Below are 19,627 nucleotides of genomic sequence, written 5' to 3' on the forward strand. Positions count from 1 at the left end.
CCGACACGCTGCAGGACTCTATAGTATGGCCAAATGCAGTTTAAATGCCCAGACTTGTTGACTCCTGTCCACCAGGTAATCCTGATGCACAATTCTCATCTCACATGGCTGTATCATCACACTATAAGTATCTGTACTACAAGTGCAATGGCTCAGCAAGAAACCACCTTAGGGGAGTGACGAGCAAGGGCTTCAGTGTCAAACAAGCATAAGCTTTTGGTAACACGCAGTGATCTGTGCAGGTAGTGGCCATTCACTTACGTTTTTGTTCCTCTGTACACACATCCTACTTTTCACAGGGAATAAAAGAACCCACTTTATTTTGTGGTGTTTGCTGGCCACATCCACTGTCACCAGGACCTCCACTGCTAATATTAATTAATTGATTTCTCTGCTCACTGAAACATATATGTACGAGGAAACATGTAAAAGGGTATAGACAATTGCCCAGTAGCTGTCACACAAGTCTGCTCCAAATATTTTAATATTTTTTTTCTCCTCACAGCTCCTATTTGCCTGCAATACCAACACCATCAAAGTCTCTGCTCCCAATAGTAAACCACAAGTACAATTCATTTTTCACATTTAGCAGTTTCTTTCACTTCCCATTTTGACAAGCAGAGGATAAACCCTCTTTATAATGCGAATGCTACAGAATAGGAAAGGGAGGGGTTCCTTATTTCTATTTGAGATGTTTATATGGGGAGTAATTATGTAAAAAAACTGTGGCCATTTTTACCAAAGGTGTTTTTAGGAGCATACTGTACTTTTAAGACAGATTTAAAGGGGACCCGTCACCCAAAACAATTATTCCAAATCCTATTTTATAATGTTAGTCAAGCAAAATGAACTTTAATTACACTGTGAAAAATTATTTGAATCTTGTTTCCTTCTGTCTGGGAATTTATAATTACAGCAAGCAGACAGGAGCCATTTTGTGGGAACTGTTATTAAGGCAAGCCTTGCATCATCTCAAAATCTTGTTTGGGAACCAGAATTGGGGACCTGATATCCATCCCCAGGGCAGACACAATTAAATGGTTAAGAGAACAGGGGGAAAGTGGGGAGTGCAGTGACATCTAGAAAGTGCTGCATGGAATGTTAAAGTAATTGCCTGCCCCGCCTCTATGCCTAAGGCATAGAGGAGGGGCAGGCAGTATTTGATTGACAGCTGAGATTTTTTACAACAGCTATGAATGCTTAAACAAAAAAAGAATTTGGATTTCTTGCTTAATTTGAAAAGGACTTTTATTATACAGATTTTTATGTCTGGGTGACAGGTCCACTTTAAGGAAATAATGGCACCAGAAGTTTTTTTATAACTATCTGAACTTTGCATTTGCTTTATCATTTCACCATAATAGTATTTGCCCACTGCTTTTGCGTTACCTGGATCTGATCACCAGAGGCAACTGGACTCTTGAAATATGATAAATGGATGAAATACCCTATTGCCAACAGGACAGGGACTGAAGCTCCAATAGTGTTAGGGTAGCGAAATGTTTAGGCTGAATATACCAGCAGGGGGCATTCTGTGACATAAAATGTGTGGAGTTACAGTATGTCAAGGGGCAGAATCGTGCCCTCAACGATTGAATCAGGAGAGGATTTGGTAAGTCTATGGAAGCTAAGAGAAGAGAACGGGACAGGGGTGAATCAAAGGCAGACTGAGAAGGACTAGCTACAGCATTAGGGATGTAGCGAACGTCGGAAAAAAAGTTCGCGAACATATTCGCGAACTTGCGCAAAAATGCGAGCGGTTCGCGAACGGTTCGCGAACCCCATAGACTTCAATGGGAAGGCGAACTTTAACATCTAAAAAAGACATTTCTGGCCAGAAAAATTATTTTAAAGTTGTTTAAAGGGTGCAACGACCTGGACAGTGGCATGCCAGAGGGGGATCAAGGGCAAAAATGTATCTGAAAAATCTGCCTGTGTGTGCTTGGAAGAGATAGTGTAGGGGGAGAGCTGTTAGTGATTTCAGGGACAGATGATAGTAAGTTTGCTGGCTAGTAATCTGCTTGATACTGCTCTGTATTGGAGGGACAGAAGTCTGCAGGGATTTGAGGGACATTTTAGCTTAGGTAGCTTTGCTGGCTAGTAATCTACTGTTCTCTTTAAACAACTGCCATACGTTGACCTTGTAGGCATTGTTTGCCCAGTTTTTTTGGACGCAACCACTGAAGCACAGTTGCCAGAAAAAATATGCCATATAAATGCTGAAAATAGTCATTTTTCGCCATACGTTGACCTTGTAGACATTGTTTGCCCAGTTTTTTTGGTTGCAGCCACTGAAGCACAGTTGCCAGAAAAAATATGCCATATAAATGCTGAAAATAGTCATTTTTTGCCATACGTTGACCTTGTAGGCATTGTTTGCCCAGTTTTTTTGGTCGCAGCCACTGAAGCACAGTTGCCAGAAAAAATATGCCATATAAATGCTGAAAATAGTAATTTTTTGCCATATACGTTGAGTCAACGTATGGCAAAAAATGACTATTTTCAGCATTTATATGGCATATTTTTTCTGGCCTCTGTGCTTCAGTGGCTGCGGCCAAAAAAACTGGGCAAACAATGCCTACAAGGTCAACGTCGTTGACCTTGTAGGCATTGTTTGCCCAGTTTTTTTGGCCGCAGCCACTGAAGCACAGAGGCCAGAAAAAATATGCCATATAAATGCTGAAAATAGTCATTTTTTTGGTCGCAGCCACTGAAGCACAGTTGCCAGAAAAATTATGCCATATAAATGCTGAAAATATAAATTTTTTTGGTTGCAGCCACTGAAGCACAGAGGCCAGAAAAATTATGCCATATAAATGCTGAAAATATAAATTTTTTTGGTTGCAGCCACTGAAGCACAGAGGCCAGAAAAATTATGCCATATAAATGCATAAAATATGCATTTTTTTGGTCGCAGCCACTGAAGCACAGTTGCCAGAAAAATTATGCCATATAAATGCTGAAAATATAAATTTTTTTGGTTGCAGCCACTGAAGCACAGAGGCCAGAAAAATTATGCCATATAAATGCTGAAAATATAAATTTTTTTGGTTGCAGCCACTGAAGCACAGAGGCCAGAAAAATTATGCCATATAAATGCTGAAAATATAAATTTTTTTGGTTGCAGCCACTGAAGCACAGAGGCCAGAAAAATTATGCCATATAAATGCTGAAAATATGCATTTTTTTGGTTGCAGCCACTGAAGCACAGAGGCCAGAAAAATTATGCCATATAAATGCATAAAATATGCATTTTTTTGGTCGCAGCCACTGAAGCACAGTTGCCAGAAAAATTATGCCATATAAATGCTGAAAATATAAATTTTTTTGGTTGCAGCCACTGAAGCACAGAGGCCAGAAAAATTATGCCATATAAATGCTGAAAATATAAATTTTTTTGGTTGCAGCCACTGAAGCACAGAGGCCAGAAAAATTATGCCATATAAATGCTGAAAATATAAATTTTTTTGGTTGCAGCCACTGAAGCACAGAGGCCAGAAAAATTATGCCATATAAATGCTGAAAATATGCATTTTTTGGTTGCAGCCACTGAAGCACAGAGGCCAGAAAAATTATGCCATATAAATGCAGAAAATATGCATTTTTTTGGTTGCAGCCACTGAAGCACAGAGGCCAGAAAAATTATGCCATATAAATGCAGAAAATATGCATTTTTTTGGACGCAGCCACTGAAGCACAGTTGCCAGAAAAAATATGCCATATAAATGCTGAAAATAGTCATTTTTTGCCATACGTTGACCTTGTAGACATTGTTTGCCCAGTTTTTTTGGTTGCAGCCACTGAAGCACAGAGGCCAGAAAAAATTAAACCAGTAGGGTTTGCACCCTAGTTTGTAACGGTGGCGGAGGGAGGAGGACGCTAAAGGACAGCTGTGTGTGGAGTCATGAGGCTTGAAGAGAAGGACAGCTGCATAGAAGTCAGAACAAGTCTTCCGGCGTGCAGTAACCCTCCGAGATCCACCCCTCATTCATTTTAATAAAGGTCAGGTAATCGACACTTTTGTGACCTAGGCGAGTTCTCTTCTCAGTTACAATCCCTCCTGCTGCACTGAAGGTCCTTTCTGAGAGCACACTTGAGGCTGGGCAAGACAAGAGGTTCATGGCAAATTGTGACAGCTCTGGCCACAGATCAAGCCTGCGCACCCAGTAGTCCAGGGGTTCATCGCTCCTCAGAGTGTCGATATCTGCAGTTAATGCCAGGTAGTCCGCTACCTGCCGGTCGAGGCGTTCTTTGAGGGTGGATCCAGAAGGGTTGTGGCGCTGCCTTGGACAGAAAAACATTTGCATGTCTGACGTTACAGACTGGCCAAAGGGCTTTGTCCTTGCAGGTGTGCTCGTGGCAGGATTACTGGCACCTCTGCCCCTGGAATGTTGATGAGTTCCTGAAGTGACATCACCCTTAAAAGCATTGTACAACATGTTTTACAGGCTGGTTTGTAAATGCCGCATCTTTTCGGACTTGTGGTATGTTGGTAACATTTCTGACACTTTATGCTTGTACCGAGGGTCTAGTAGCGTTGCGACCCAGTACAGGTCCTTCTCCTTAAGCCTCTTGATACGGGGGTCCTTCAACAGGCATGACAGCATGAAAGACCCCATTCTCACAAGGTTGGATGCAGAGCTATCCATCTCCGCTTCCTCATTATCAAGGACTGCATCATCCACGGTCTCCTCCCCCCAGCCACGTACAAGACCAGGGGTCCCCAAAAGGTCACCACTAGCCCCCTGGGAAGCCTGCTCCTGTTGGTCCTCCTCCTCCACAAAGCCACCTTCCTCCTCTGACTCCACTTCTGGCACCTCTCCCTGCGTTGCAGCAGGTGCCTGGGTTCGTTCTGGTGATTCCGACCAGAAATCGTGCGCTTCCAGCTCCTCGTCACGCTGGTCTACAGCCTCATCTGTCACTCGTCGCACGGCACGCTCCAGGAAGAAAGCGAAGGGTATTAGGTCGCTGATGGTGCCTTCGGTGCGACTGACCATATTTGTCACCTCTTCAAAAGGTCGCATGAGCCTGCAGGCATCGCGCATAAGCACCCAGTAACGGGGGAAAAAAATCCCCAGCTCTGCAGATCCAGTCCTACCACCCAGTTCAAAAAGGTACTCGTTGACGGCCCTTTGTTGTTGCAGCAGACGTTCCAACATAAGGAGCGTTGAATTCCAGCGAGTCTGGCTGTCAGAAATCAAACGCCTGACTGGCATGTTGTAGCGCTGCTGAATGTCAGCAAGGCGTGCCATGGCTGTGTAGGAACGTCTGAAATGGGCCGACACCTTTCTGGACTGGGTGAGAACGTCCTGGAATCCTGGGTACTTGGAGACAAAACGTTGGACTATTAAATTTAACACATGTGCCATGCAGGGCACATGTGTTAAATTGCCCAGTCTCAACGCTGCCAACAGATTGCTTCCATTGTCACACACCACTTTTCCGATCTGCAGTTGGTGTGGGGTCAGCCACCGATCGGCCTGTGACTGCAGAGATGACAGGAGTACAGATCCGGTATGGTTTTTGCTTTCCAGGCACGTCATCCCCAAGACAGCGTGACAACGGCGTACCTGGCACGTTGAATAGCCTAGGGGGAGCTGGGGGTGCACAGGTGTGGAGGAGGAGAAGGGCCAGCAGCAGAGTAAGAAGAAGAAGAGGAAGAAGACGAGGTAGAGAGCGATGGAGGAGTAGAGGTGGTGGCAGAACCGCGTGCAATCCGTGGCGGTGACACCAACTCCACTGTTGTTGTTGAGCTACCCATTCCCTGCTTCCCAGCCATTACCAAGTTCACCCAGTGGGCAGTGTAGGTGACATACCTGCCCTGACCATGCTTGGAGGACCATGCGTCAGTAGTCATATGGACCTTTGGCCCAACACTAAGTGACAGAGATGCGGTAACTTGGCTCTGCACATGTTGGTACAGGTGTGGTATTCCCTTTTTAGAAAAAAAATTGCGGCTGGGTACCTTCCACTGCGGTGTCCCAATTGCTACAAATTTGCGGAAGGCCTCAGAGTCCACCAGCTGGTATGGTAAAAGCTGGCGGGCTAAGAGTGCAGACAAGCCAGCTGTCAGACGCCGGGCAAGGGGGTGACAGTCAGACATTGGCTTCTTACGCTCAAACATGGCCTTCACAGAAACTTGGCTGGTGGCAGATGACTGGGAATGGGAACAGGTGGTCAAGGTGGAAGGCGGAGTGGAGGGTGGTTCAGACGGGTCAAGGAGAGCAGAGGTAGAGCAGTAAGATGCTGGACCAGAAGGAGTGTGGCTTTTAGTTTGCCTGTTGCCTTTGAGGTGTTGCTCCCAAAGTGCTTTGTGCTTGCCGCTCATGTGCCTTCGCATAGAAGTTGTACCTATGTGGCTGTTGGGCTTACCAAGGCTCAGTTTCTGACTGCACTCATTGCAAATTACAATGCTTTTGTCAGAGGCACACACATTAAAAAAATCCCACACTGCTGACTTTTTGGAAGTGTGCGATCTGGCGGTAACAGTAGAAGTTGGCGGCATTGGCGGCAATGGCGGGTGCGTTGGCCGGCTGAACACAGGTGCCGATACATGTTGTTGCCCTACTGATCCCTGCGGGCTGTCCTCCCTGCTTCTTCTAAGTCTTATTCTCCTACTGCCTCTCTGACTCTCCGTCTCTCCATCTGAACTACCCTCCTCTTGCTCTCTTCTACTAGGCACCCACAAAACATCAATCTCCTCATCATCATTCTCCTCAGATGCATCAATTTCTTCTGACACATCACAGAAGGAAGCAGCAGCGGGGACCTCCTCCTCATCACTCATTATGTCCATCTCTGTCGTGTTCTCTGCCAGAATTAAATCTGGTGTAACGTCCTCATCTCCTTCATCTTCTTCTGGCAATAATGGTTGCGCATTACTCAGTTCAAGAAACTCATGGGAAAATAACTCCTCTGACTCCAGTGAAGAAGGGGCACCGGTGGTGGAGGAAGTGTTACGTGGGGTGGCCATAGCAGTGGAGGATGAGGAGGATGTTGTGGTAAAGTTAGAAACGGTAGAGGATGGGGTGTGCTGTGTAAGCCAGTCAACTACCTCTTCAGCATTTTGGGAGTTCAGGGTCATTGGCTTTTTAAAACTGGGCAATTTGCTAGGGCCACAGGATTGCATAGCAGCACGGCCTCTGCGTGGCGGCCTGCCTTTGCCTGGCATTATTTTTAAAAAAACAACAACAACAAAAACTCAGTTGGTTTTTCTGGAAACGATAATACACACAGCTAGATGGCAGTTTGAAGAAAACAGTGTGCAAATAATGCCTACAAGATCAACGTATACACTACTACAGCGGTGGATACGGATTACGTAAAATATATGAATGCTGCTTGAAAAAAAGTAACTCAAGTGGTTTTTCTAGAGACGATAATATTATCAATATTTAGACAAAATGTGAACAAGCTCACACAGCTAGATGGCGGTTTGAAGAAAACACTGTGCAAATACTGCCCACAAGATCAACGTATACACTACTACAGCGGTGGATACGGATTACGTAAAATATATTATGGCTGCTTGAAAAAAGTCACTCCGGTGTTTTTTCTGGAGACGGTAATATTATGGATATTTAGACAGAATGTGAACAAGGTCACACAGCTAGATGGCAGTTGGTTGAATAACACACTGGGCAAAAAATGCCTACAGGGCAAATAATGCCTAAAAGGTCAACTTATACACTACTACAGCGATGGATACGGATTACGTAAAATATATTATGGCTGCTTGAAAAAAGTCACTCCGGTGTTTTTTCTGGAGACGGTAATATTATGGATATTTAGACAGAATGTGAACAAGGTCACACAGCTAGATGGCAGTTGGTTGAATAACACACTGGGCAAAAAATGCCTACAGGGCAAATAATGCCTAAAAGGTCAACTTATACACTACTACAGCGATGGATACGGATTACGTAAAATATATTATGGCTGCTTGAAAAAAGTCACTCCGGTGTTTTTTCTGGAGACGGTAATATTATGGATATTTAGACAGAATGTGAACAAGGTCACACAGCTAGATGGCAGTTGGTTGAATAACACACTGGGCAAAAAATGCCTACAGGGCAAATAATGCCTAAAAGGTCAACTTATACACTACTACAGCGATGGATACGGATTACGTAAAATATATTATGGCTGCTTGAAAAAAGTCACTCCGGTGTTTTTTCTGGAGACGGTAATATTATGGATATTTAGACAGAATGTGAACAAGGTCACACAGCTAGATGGCAGTTGGTTGAATAACACACTGGGCAAAAAATGCCTACAGGGCAAATAATGCCTAAAAGGTCAATTTATACACTACTACAGCGATGGATACGGATTACGTAAAATATATTATGGCTGCTTGAAAAAAGTCACTCCGGTGTTTTTTCTGGAGACGGTAATATTATGGATATTTAGACAGAATGTGAACAAGGTCACACAGCTAGATGGCAGTTGGTTGAATAACACACTGGGCAAAAAATGCCTACAGGGCAAATAATGCCTAAAAGGTCAACTTATACACTACTACAGCGGTAGTAAAATAAAAAAAGTAAAATAAAAAAAAATGAATATTAAAAAAAAAAATTAAAGTTGGTGCTGCTGAACTACTAGGAGCAGCAGATTAGCACACCAGTCCCACTCCCCAACACTGCTAGACTAATAGCACTGGGCTCTTATAGTAGTAGTAGTAGTAGTAGTAAAACAACAAAAAAATAAATAAAAGCAGTCCTTACAAGGACTACTGTTATTGCAGCAGTCAGCAGATGAGATCAGAAGCAGGACAGCTGCCCACTGCAGCTACATACAGAGCACTGCAGTAGAAGGTAGATTACTAGCCAGCAAAGCTACCTAAGCTTAAATGTCCCTCAAACCCCTGCAGACTTCTGTCCCTCCAATAACAGAGCAGTATCAAAACGATTACTAGCCAGCAAACTTTCAACTGTCCCTGAAATCACTAACAGACAGCAGCTCTCTCCCTACACTATCTCTTCAGCACACACAGGCAGAGTGAAAAAACGCTGCAGGGCTTCGGTTTTTATAGGGAAGGGGAGTGGTCCAGGGGAGAGCTTCCTGATTGGCTGCCATGTACCTGCTGGTCTGGGGTGAGAGGGCAAAAAAAAGCGCCAACAATGGCGAACCCAAAATGGCGAACGTCGCGCGACGTTCGCGAACTTCCGGCGAGCGCGAACACCCGATGTTCGCGCGAACAAGTTCGCCGGCGAACAGTTCGCGCCATCTCTATACAGCATTGCTGGTAAATTTGTAATACCAGCCCTGATCTTGGCTGGTATTTTACCAGCTGGGCCGGTGAAATACCATGCAGGTGGCAACGCTTAATATGTCACTAGCTAAAAATATTTCTGTTTGTTCATCCAACATCAACACAAAGAAATGTTTTGGCAACTGTGTACCCTTTTGCTATCACTACTACACTGACAGCTCCCCATTTTTCCATGGGAGACTATGCCTGATTGGGGACCAGTTTCAGATCCAATTTTTTTCTTTTTTCCTGCATGTAAAGGGATTGAAATATATAGAATTTGTTTTCCTGCTTCCTAAAAATTCTTATGGCAAGTTCTGGAGGCTTTTCTTGTACCTATATTATTATTTGCATTCAGTTCTGTTTAAACATTGCCATTTCTGTGTAGGTTTCGTGGGTCTTTAAAATATTGCTATTCCTTTGATTTCCCTCAAATTTCTTTTGTAACAGTTTAAAATGTAAAAGTTAAATAAGGTTATAGCATGCAGCATTACTAGTGTTGGCAACAAAATCCTTCAGTGACATCATCTAACAGACGATATGATTATTATGTTTATCCGTAAATAGGACAATGGTAACTACTGTATAATGTTTCTAAAAAAGGGAAGCAAGACATTTACACTATAAATACTTTTAGTCAGTAATGCACAATTTTTTCATAAACCTATTCTACTAATTCCCAATTTATACTTTCCTTATTTGTAACCATAGTATTCTTTCATTTCTACACAACTTTTGATAAAGCTATTATTAATAGCTATTAAAGCTATTATTATTATTATTATAATTCCCCATTGATACTTCCCTTATTTTTTTACCACAATATTCTCTCATTTTATACATTTATAAGAGATTTATAGAGTTAGGTGGTTTTATATTTACCCTACCCTATATTAACAATACTCTGCAGTTATTGGCCCCACCAAGACTGCACATTTTGGGCTGATAACCCAGAAGCTAGTCTTACTCCACCAACTGCCAAAATGATAAAGGCTTCTTCACTTCCTATAAATAACTTTCCACTAATTGGTTGCTATGGGCAACATCTCCAGAAATCTCTCCAGATATTTATCTCCAATGTTAGTAAACATGCCCCTTAGACTTTTAGCAGCCTTAGGGTATAATAAATCAGGAAAATGTTTCTACAAAAAAATGTTGTTTTCCCCTTTAAAACTCCAACCAGAAAAATTCAGTCTTTAGTAAATAAACTCCTTAACTTAAATTTTTCGAATAATGGTCAAAAATAAAACATGGAAAGCAACTGAAAAAAGGTTAACAATCCAGCAGCACACCTAATGCCACCAGCACACGTGATAGCAAAGGAGCCCTGGCAGTCACAGTTAGGGTTGCCACCTTTTAAAAAAAAAATTACCGGCCAGTGGTGGGGGTGGAAAATAAAGGGGCGGGGCGCGACACAAAAAGGGGCAGGGACGATGAAGGGTGCCACAAAAGGGGGGAGCCACAGTGGTAGCATCACAAAAGGGGCGGGGTCATCGCCCAAAGCCGGCGGGCAAGGGATTTTGTAAATGGTATTACAAATTACTGGCAGCTATATTGCCGGTAAATTTGTAATACCGGCGCCGGCCCTGGCAGGTGTTTACCGGCTAGGTCGGTAAAATACCGGCCGGGTGACAACCTTAGTCACAGCACAGGAGCACAACTAACCCCATCAAACAGCTACAGCACAGACGCCCCTCCGTGACAGTACAGTAACAAACATTACCCCACCAGTAACCATAGGCGGAGGGTGATATTTTTGTTTGGGGAGGCTAAAGGTGGCCACACACAGGCTATGGTACACAGGACGATTCATTGGCCATTGCAGGTAACCTAGTTTCCTTTCCACTGGCAGTAATGTTAATTGCTGGTGGGAAACATACTTTAGGCTACTTTAGTGATGTGTATGTTTTCCCATCAGAAGTTCCATTACTGATGGGAAGGAAACTAGAGATATTTTGTCTGCAGCCATAGCTCCGAATTACCATCTGCAACAAAATGTCCCGTGTGCCATTGCCTTAAAGCTGATTTTTAATCCTGCAAAAGTATAAAGTGATGAAACTTTGAAATCTAGACTCCTAGATAAATTAGACTAAATTTTACTTTACTTTTTACTTTAGTTTTGAGATAGTCAGGGTTAGATTACTCTGTATAGAGTAAGTGAGTATTGCCCTGATCACATTAAACATAGTAATAATTTAAAATAAGTGTATATCATACACTTAGGTCAGTAGATTGTGGCACCACAAACATGTTATAAAGTGAAAGACAGCGGATTTTGGCACCCCAAGTACATACTGTGACTAGTAGTGGGCACTGATACAAGTACATGACCCAAGCACAATGCTGTCACATTAGGCATAGTCTAATCTGCTACCAACACAGGCACTGTTGGGAACAGGCCCACAACAATATCATTTACAGAATGTTAAACCATTTGGAAAGCCACACACATTCTAATTTGTGTTCATTTCTTTCTGCTTTTCTGTTATTTGCTTTTATTTCTGTCTTTTTCCTGCATTCCCCCACTTTCCCATTTATGTGCTCTAACTTTCTGTGTTCCTTCTCCTACTCTGATCCAATTTCTTCTTCTTCAGTAACACTTTTCTTTTCTTCTGCACTTTCTATCCCAACATGACTCCTTTCCCCCAATATGATCTATTTTCACAAACAAAAACCATGCTCACTGACCTGCTGGTGTAAAGGCTGTTTACGATAGCAGGGGATGGGTGCTGGTGGCAGCCATTAGGTGATAGCACTCACATGGCCAGAACCATTGGGGAATGTCAGTTACTGCATGCCTGGACACTTTATTCATTGCTGACCCCAGATCACGTATTCCTCTCATATCTGCTACACCTTCATGGCTGCTGCACTTGCCAAACAAGTTTAAGGGCCAGAACACGGAGCAGAAACTGGATTGGCTGGAAGGAAGGTGCAAGTTTCATTCTACAGCCAATCCGATTTCTAGCAGCTGCATACCTCCCAACTGTCCCGTTTTTAGAGGGACAGTCCCTCTTTTCACAACTCAACCTGCAGTCCCGCATTTGTACTGGAAAGTCCAGTTTTTCTCTGCACCGAACAGCCAGAAAAGGAAACAAAGTTTCTAACTTAATTGGCTTTTGGCAGAGAACCCAGAACAGCCACAACAGAAGATAAGATACATTTGTAACAATTCAAATGTATCTAGATAAACAATTGTAACAATAGTTAGACTCACAGCTAAAAGGGCAAATCAAATTCATTAGCAAAACTGTAATAACTGAAAAAAAACAACAGAAATATGTTTCCTGCAAAATTTTGTAAAATGAACATGGTAATTAGGGGGCGTGGCCACAAAATGGGCATGGTCCAAACATTTTCACCACTTTACAGGAGGCAACTTTTTTTGTCCCTCTTTTTATTTCCAAAATGTTGGGAGGTATGCAGCTGTACAGGAACTTAAACTTAAAGCAATGCACCAAAGATATAGCAGATAAAGAAAATATAGTTGATCTTTGTTGTTGTGTATGTTTAAATATGCAGATACGCAGTAATTACAGTCCCACCGGACATATAGGCTGCTAGTAGTATTCCCCATACAGACTTTGTTCCAGTAGTAAGGGAGATACAAATGCCATTTTGTTTGTCTTTTTTTTCCTGTCTCAGGAAAGAGTGTCAGGCAGGTTTGGGGAGGCTTAACCAGCATTTCTGTATGTAGCACCACAACAGCAATAATGATAGATGAACAGCCCAGTGCACATCTGCAGCCAACAATACCTGCTGTTGCCCTGTTCCAGCAGCCAGCCACTTAAATGCCAAGCCCAAGAAGAATTTCTGTGCAAGCCACACTGGGCACTACCAGCTCTCTCCACCACTAGCCTACTGATTATAACCCAATGATTAAACCCTAGGCAGCTGCCTACTCTGCCTTCCACTAGTTCCAGCCCTGTGTCAAGTTAAGCCACAAAAAACTTTGTTCACTCCAGAAAGCTATATATTTTTGGAATGTACACATTCTGACAAATCCAACAGGGGTACATATGTCTTTCTACTTCAAACTGCAAAGCGATGCCAAAAACACTCAATGAACAATAATTTAGGGCTAAAAATGTAATAAAATCAAATATTACACATATTATAAAATACAATTGTGCAAATAAATAAAATAACAAATTAACTAATTAACTAATTCAATCGTTTTTTCATATCTGTTACCAAAAAAAAAGACAAAATGGTGAAATTAACATCAAATAAAGTGGGTATGTTTGTATATGCATGTGTGTAGACTTATAAGCGTTGTTTAACAGTGTATGTGTGTGCATGTAAGTGTGGAAAAGTATGCAAACAAGTATAAAAAAACCTAGAAAACAAACTTTAGTTAGATATGTGCTTGACAGCATTCCATTAAAGAAATTGTTCAGTATAAAAAATAAAAACTGGGTAAATAGATAGGCTGTGCAAAATAAAAAAGTTTCTAATATACCGTAGTTAGTTAGGCAAAAATGTAATGTATAAAGGCTGAAGTGACTGGATGTCTAACATAACAGAACACAATTTCAACAATCAGTGACTTAAGGGGGGTACATGGGTCATAACTGTTTGCTTTTGAATCTGAGCTGCATGCTGAGAATCAATTGCAAACACACTGATCAGTTATGTGCCATGTAGCACCCCTTTAAGTTATTAACTAACTCAGAGTTAGAGAGCTGAAAAGCAGGAAGTAGTGTTCTTTTCTGTTCTGTTAGACATCCAGTCACTCCAGCCTTTATAGATTACATTTTTGCCTAACTATATTAGAAACACAAGACTATGAATATTTTCATTCATCCAGGTCATAGTATATCTAATATAAGTAATTCAAATAATCGGCCTTTGTGGAGCTACACAGAGTATATCTCTGCACGAAAACGCATACATTTCTGTGCTATCTGCTCCGTGTAGCTTTACACAGGCCAATGCCAGGCCTGTCAATGGAGCTACAGGGGTGAGCAAATGAAAGCAAATTCACTTTCCTACACCTGTGTATAGAACACACTATTAGGGGTTTGCTGAATCGAATCCAAACCATAAGCAAAGTGCTGGAATTTGACCAAATCTTGGATTTGGTGCACCCCTAGTAAAGTGTAACAATCTCGTTATTAGTAACCTTGTGTAGTGAACAGTACCTTTGGATGCACAGGTGTTCACCGTCAGTGTTCACCGACGCCCTTTTGGGGCTCCGGGCTTTCTGCTGCGGAAGCCAACAAGGAAGTGTGTAGCAGGAACGTAAACGAGGCACCGGCAGGGATAAAGAGAAGGTGTAGTCAGAGTCAGGCGTAGGGTTCAAGGCAGGCGGCAATAATCGTAGTCAAAAGATCAGGCAGTAGTCAAAACCAGGATATCAATAAACAGGATGCCCACTTGAGCAGGAACAGATAAACTGAAGCCTAGCTTGGGCACTTTCAAAATGGATACTGGGCTTTTTTAAAAGAGATTTGGCGGCAAGTTTTGAAATTCGCACCAAAAGATGACTTCATGACGCTCGGCAACAAAACATGGACGTCCTGACACTCCGCATCAAACGCCAGCGACGTGACGTCCATTCGCATTTTGTGACGTCAGCATTGGACGCCTGCGCCCCTTGAGACGAGACGCGCCGGGAGGTAAGAACAGAAGAAGATCTCCCTGCGAGTATTACATAACGTTCCTGTTCCTGTGTGGATACGCCTCAGGCTTAAAGGAGACCCGTCACCCAAAGAAATGATTCAAAATCCTATTTTATCACATTAGTCAAGCAAAATGAACTTTAATTACACTATATAAATTATTTGAATCTTGTTTCCTTCAGTCTGGGAATTCATAATTATAGCAAGCAGGTAGGAGCCATTTTGTAGACACCGTTATTAAGACAAGCCTTGCATCATCTCAGAATATTGTTTGTGCACCAGAATGGGGGACACAATGTCCATCCCCATGCCCTGGCTACACTATTAAACGGTAAAGAGAACGGGGAAATGTGTGGAGAGCAGTGACGTCTAGGAAGTGTTGAATGGAAAGTGAAAGTAATTGTCTGCCCGCCTCTATGCCATAGGCATAGAGGAGGGGCAGACAATATTTGATTGACAGCTGAGATTTTTAAATGAGCTTACAACAGCTATGAATGCTTTAATAAAAATAGAAATTGGATTTCATGTTTAATTTGAAAAGGACTTTTATTATACAGATTTTTGTGTCTGGATGACAGGTCCACTTTAAGGCTTTTCAGAGCAATACTTCTCACATAGAGAATAGTGGAAATTAAATTTCCCTTCCCTGCTGGTGGTCACTGAATCATATAAGTCAGCATTTCAGAAAATGACTTGACTGTTAAAGGAAAACTATACCCGATAATGTACAGTATGTAGGGCTCTATAAAAATATATTGCATTAAACAGCTTATATGTAAAAGCCTGCTTCATGTAAATAACCCATTTTCATAATAATATACTTTTTAAATAGCATGCAGCATTGGGTAGTCATTCATAAATAGAAAATTGCCAATTTAAGAAACAAGGGCCATCCCTTGTGATCCTATAATTCACGGTGTACACAAACAAACCAAACCAAAAGTTCTGTCATTCACTCCCACAATTCTTTCTGTTACAGTTAGAACTGCAGTATTTCTCGTCAGGCTCTGCGGCACAGACCATCACACAGTCACACGTCAATGAAAAGATTGTAATATGTGGACATGTTTAATAATTTTCTTTAATGTTTAGTACATACTTATATTTTCCTTGTAAAGGCAACTTTGGGTGAGTTCGGAAAAACAGAGCGACGGTTAGGTTTTCCCCACCAGCAATTTACATTATTGCCGGTGAGAAGGCATTTTTGCGAGATTTGTTGCCCCCAGTAGAACAGATTTATCATGGGCGACAAATCTCCCAGTGTTCCATGGTGCTGTTGCAAGCATACAATGAGGCAAACATTTCGAAGTGGTCGATCGTGAAAGCCTGTCATGGATGTTTACTTTATAGTTGTTTGTTAATTTGAATGCATTTATATTTAATTATTTAAAGCTGTGTTTTACTTGTGGGCTGTTTAAAGTGGTATATTTTATAGAGAAATACAATCTGAAAAATACATCCTTCAGGGGTATAGTTTTCCCTTTAACAGATTGTGCAATACATTTTATTGCTACTTTTCCCCTTCTTTCTGCCTACCAAAGTAAAGGACTTATTCCTTTTTCAGTTCAATTGTTTTTAAAGGAAAAATATACCCCCAAACAATGTAGGTCTCTATAAAAGTATATTGCATTAAACAGCTCATATGCAAAACCCTGCTTCATGTAAATAAACCATGTTCATAATAATATACTTTTCTAGTAGTATGTGTCATTGGGTAATCAGAAATAGAAAATTGCCATTTTGCCCTGGGATCGTACGATTCACTGTGCACACAAACATACCAACAAACCATACTTGTTAGGTCACATGAGCCAATTAACAGACAGAGTTCTGTCTTTTGCTTCAACACTTCTTCCTGTTACAGTTAAGAGTTGTAGTATTTCTGGTCAGGTGATCTTTGAGGCAGCACACAGACCATCATAAAATGGTGGTTCAAGGCAAGATATATAAAAGGGCAATATTTACTTAAATATATACTCCAGTTTGGTAAGATTCTTTAATATGCCACTTAATATGATATAACCTGATAATAAATCTGTTGATTAAGTGTTCATTTAGGGGATACAGTTTTCCTTTAAATAAAAAAAAATTCCTCTTTATTTTTGAAAGAATGAAATTTGGTTTAATTTTTGACTTTCTTATGTATCCCAGGATCAGCTCAGTTGCAGAATCTCTAAACTATCACAATTAATAGGTTTACCAGAAAGTAACAGTTTAGAGTCTGCACCTGCCTTACTTGGCTCCTATTCTGAAAAATGATCAAAGATTTATTTATATATTAGAGAACAGTTGAAAAAAGGCAATTTTGTTTCAGGGTATCTACCACCACCCTCAAATTTGACAATAATTTCAGGTTTTTCCATAATGGGTTGAGTCAATTGGTTTGTACCTTAAAGGAGAAGAAAAGGTAAAATACAATTGAAGCTTTATTTATTGCCCCTTCAAGAGCTACTTACAGTAATGCTGCCTTTACTGTATATGAGTTCTCCTTCAGCTGTATGCCAAGATCGATTTTAAAAATATTGAAAAGTGCATGAAATAAAGTTGACATCCCTCTGCCGATTGAAAACGGCAAAATCAGGGCTTGTACATGCGCAGATTAAAGCTTCCAAGCCCAGCGCATGAGCAAACAATCATTTAGCTTCCCCCAGGCCAGCAATGAAGTTCTAGTCACGTGGTAAAAGCAAACATCTTTGCCGACCTCTGCTTCTTCTCCCCTTCATTGTTAAACGTCAATAGCAACAATCAAGGCGGGTTGCCATAACAATATGATTGTTGTTATGCATTTCTTCTTTCTTTAGACGGGTAGCGTCTCAGATGCAATCCTCAATAGTGAAGCCAAAGCAGTGCGTCTGGCGCATGCACACTTTCGGACCGGGAGACAGTGGAAGTTCATGCACGCTTCAGCAAGATGGCGGCTGCAAACTCCACACCGGCAATTTTTTTTCCAGGTGTCTGTACAACAAATCGATTATAATTTTGGAGATTACAGTATGGCATTTCAGTAGGGGGGCACTCAACCTACATTTAGGAATAGAATTTAAAAAATACCTTTTGTTCTCCTTTAAGAATCACATACAAGCCACTTTGAGAGCCAGAAGTAGTGTAATCAGTCTGAAAATGCACACTGCGCTTGCTTAAAGGAGAACGAAAGCCAAAACGTACTTAGGGTTCCATTGTGTAGCCCTTATATATGCCTTCTGAATCGCTACCTTTTTATTTTAAAATCATGCATAGTTTATGGAGAAAATCCAATCGTTAATATGCAGCACTATAGATTGCGGCCGCCATCTTGGTTAGTGTGCACTTCCGTCATTTACAGACTTCATTAGTGCTGCCATATTTGTGCAGCAGGAGTCTGTTAGCATTATAAACTTTAAGGGCTCTTACAGATGAGCGTTTTTACCTGCGCTGCCCTGCGTTCCGTTTTTCTGCGTTCAGCCGCAGGGGAGCGCAGGGATAGACACATTACATTTTTTCCAATGGTGCTGTACACACACAGGCGCCGAATGCAGGTTGAGATGCAACATGCTGCATTTTTCCTGCGTTCGGCGCTTACACGCGCCTGTGTGAGTACAGCACCATTGGAAAAAATGTAATGCGTCTATCCCTGCGGCTGAACGCAGAAAAACGGAACGCAGGGGAGCGCAGGTAAAAACGCTCATCTGTAAGAGCCCTAACTGACAGGCTGAAATGGGACAGTCAGGTTGGCAAAACAGTCAGGTTTAGGAACTTTAAAAATTTCTTACAAAAACAAACCTCTCAGCAAAAAACATGATCTATAGGTAACTTTTAGGGGCCGATTCACTAACTTCGAGTGAAGGATTCGAAGTAAAAAAACTTCGAATTTTGAAGGTTTTTTTGGGCTACTTCGACCATCGAATGGGCTACTATGACCTTCGACTATGACTTCGAATCGAAGGATTCGAACTAAAAATCGTTCGACTATTCGACCATGCGATAGTCGAAGTACTGTCTCTTTAAAAAAAACTTCGATAGGCAATGTTAGCCTATGGGGAAGGTCCCCATAGGCTTGGCTAACTTTTTTATATTCCTTCGATCGTTGGATTTAAATCCTTCAAATCGTTCGATTCGAAGGATTTAATCGTTCGATCAAAGGAATAATCGTTCGATCGAACTTTCTGCGCTAAATCCTTCGACTTCGATATTCAAAGTCGAAGGATTTCAATTCCTAGTCGAATATCGAGGGTTAATTAACCCTCGATATTCGACCCTTAGTGAATCAGCCCCCTAATGTTCATTCATAGTTTAAAAAGTAGTTTTTAGTCTCTTTCCTCATCTTCTACCTGAAGAGGCAGAAAACACACACGGTCAGATTTGAACACATGCACAGCCCCTGTGCAGGCTCAGTATCAATGCAGCAAGGGGGCGACGTGTTGCCACTAAATCTTTGTCCTCCTAGGTCTGGGCCTTTGTGGCCTTCCCATAAATGTGTATGGTGCTTAGCGCTTACCTGCAATGCGCCTCGGTTTCTGCCCAGCTCTTTCAGCACGTACTGATGTGCATGTGCATCCGTACTGACGTCACCATGCAGGCACAAGCATGCTCAATCTGCTTAAAGGAGAACCAAACCCTTGCTAATAAAACACCTTACCCTACATAGACCTCTCTCCTTGCTTCCCTCCCCCCAGCCTAGGTGGCCCCTTTGGTAAATGCCCCTAACTATTCATTTACCCCTCAGTGCAGATTCAGGGCATTGGAGTTAATGGGCGTCATCTTCTTCTCT

The sequence above is a fragment of the Xenopus laevis genome, chromosome 4S (genome assembly GCF_017654675.1).
Source record: "Xenopus laevis strain J_2021 chromosome 4S, Xenopus_laevis_v10.1, whole genome shotgun sequence".
NCBI classification, from domain to species: domain Eukaryota; kingdom Metazoa; phylum Chordata; class Amphibia; order Anura; family Pipidae; genus Xenopus; species Xenopus laevis.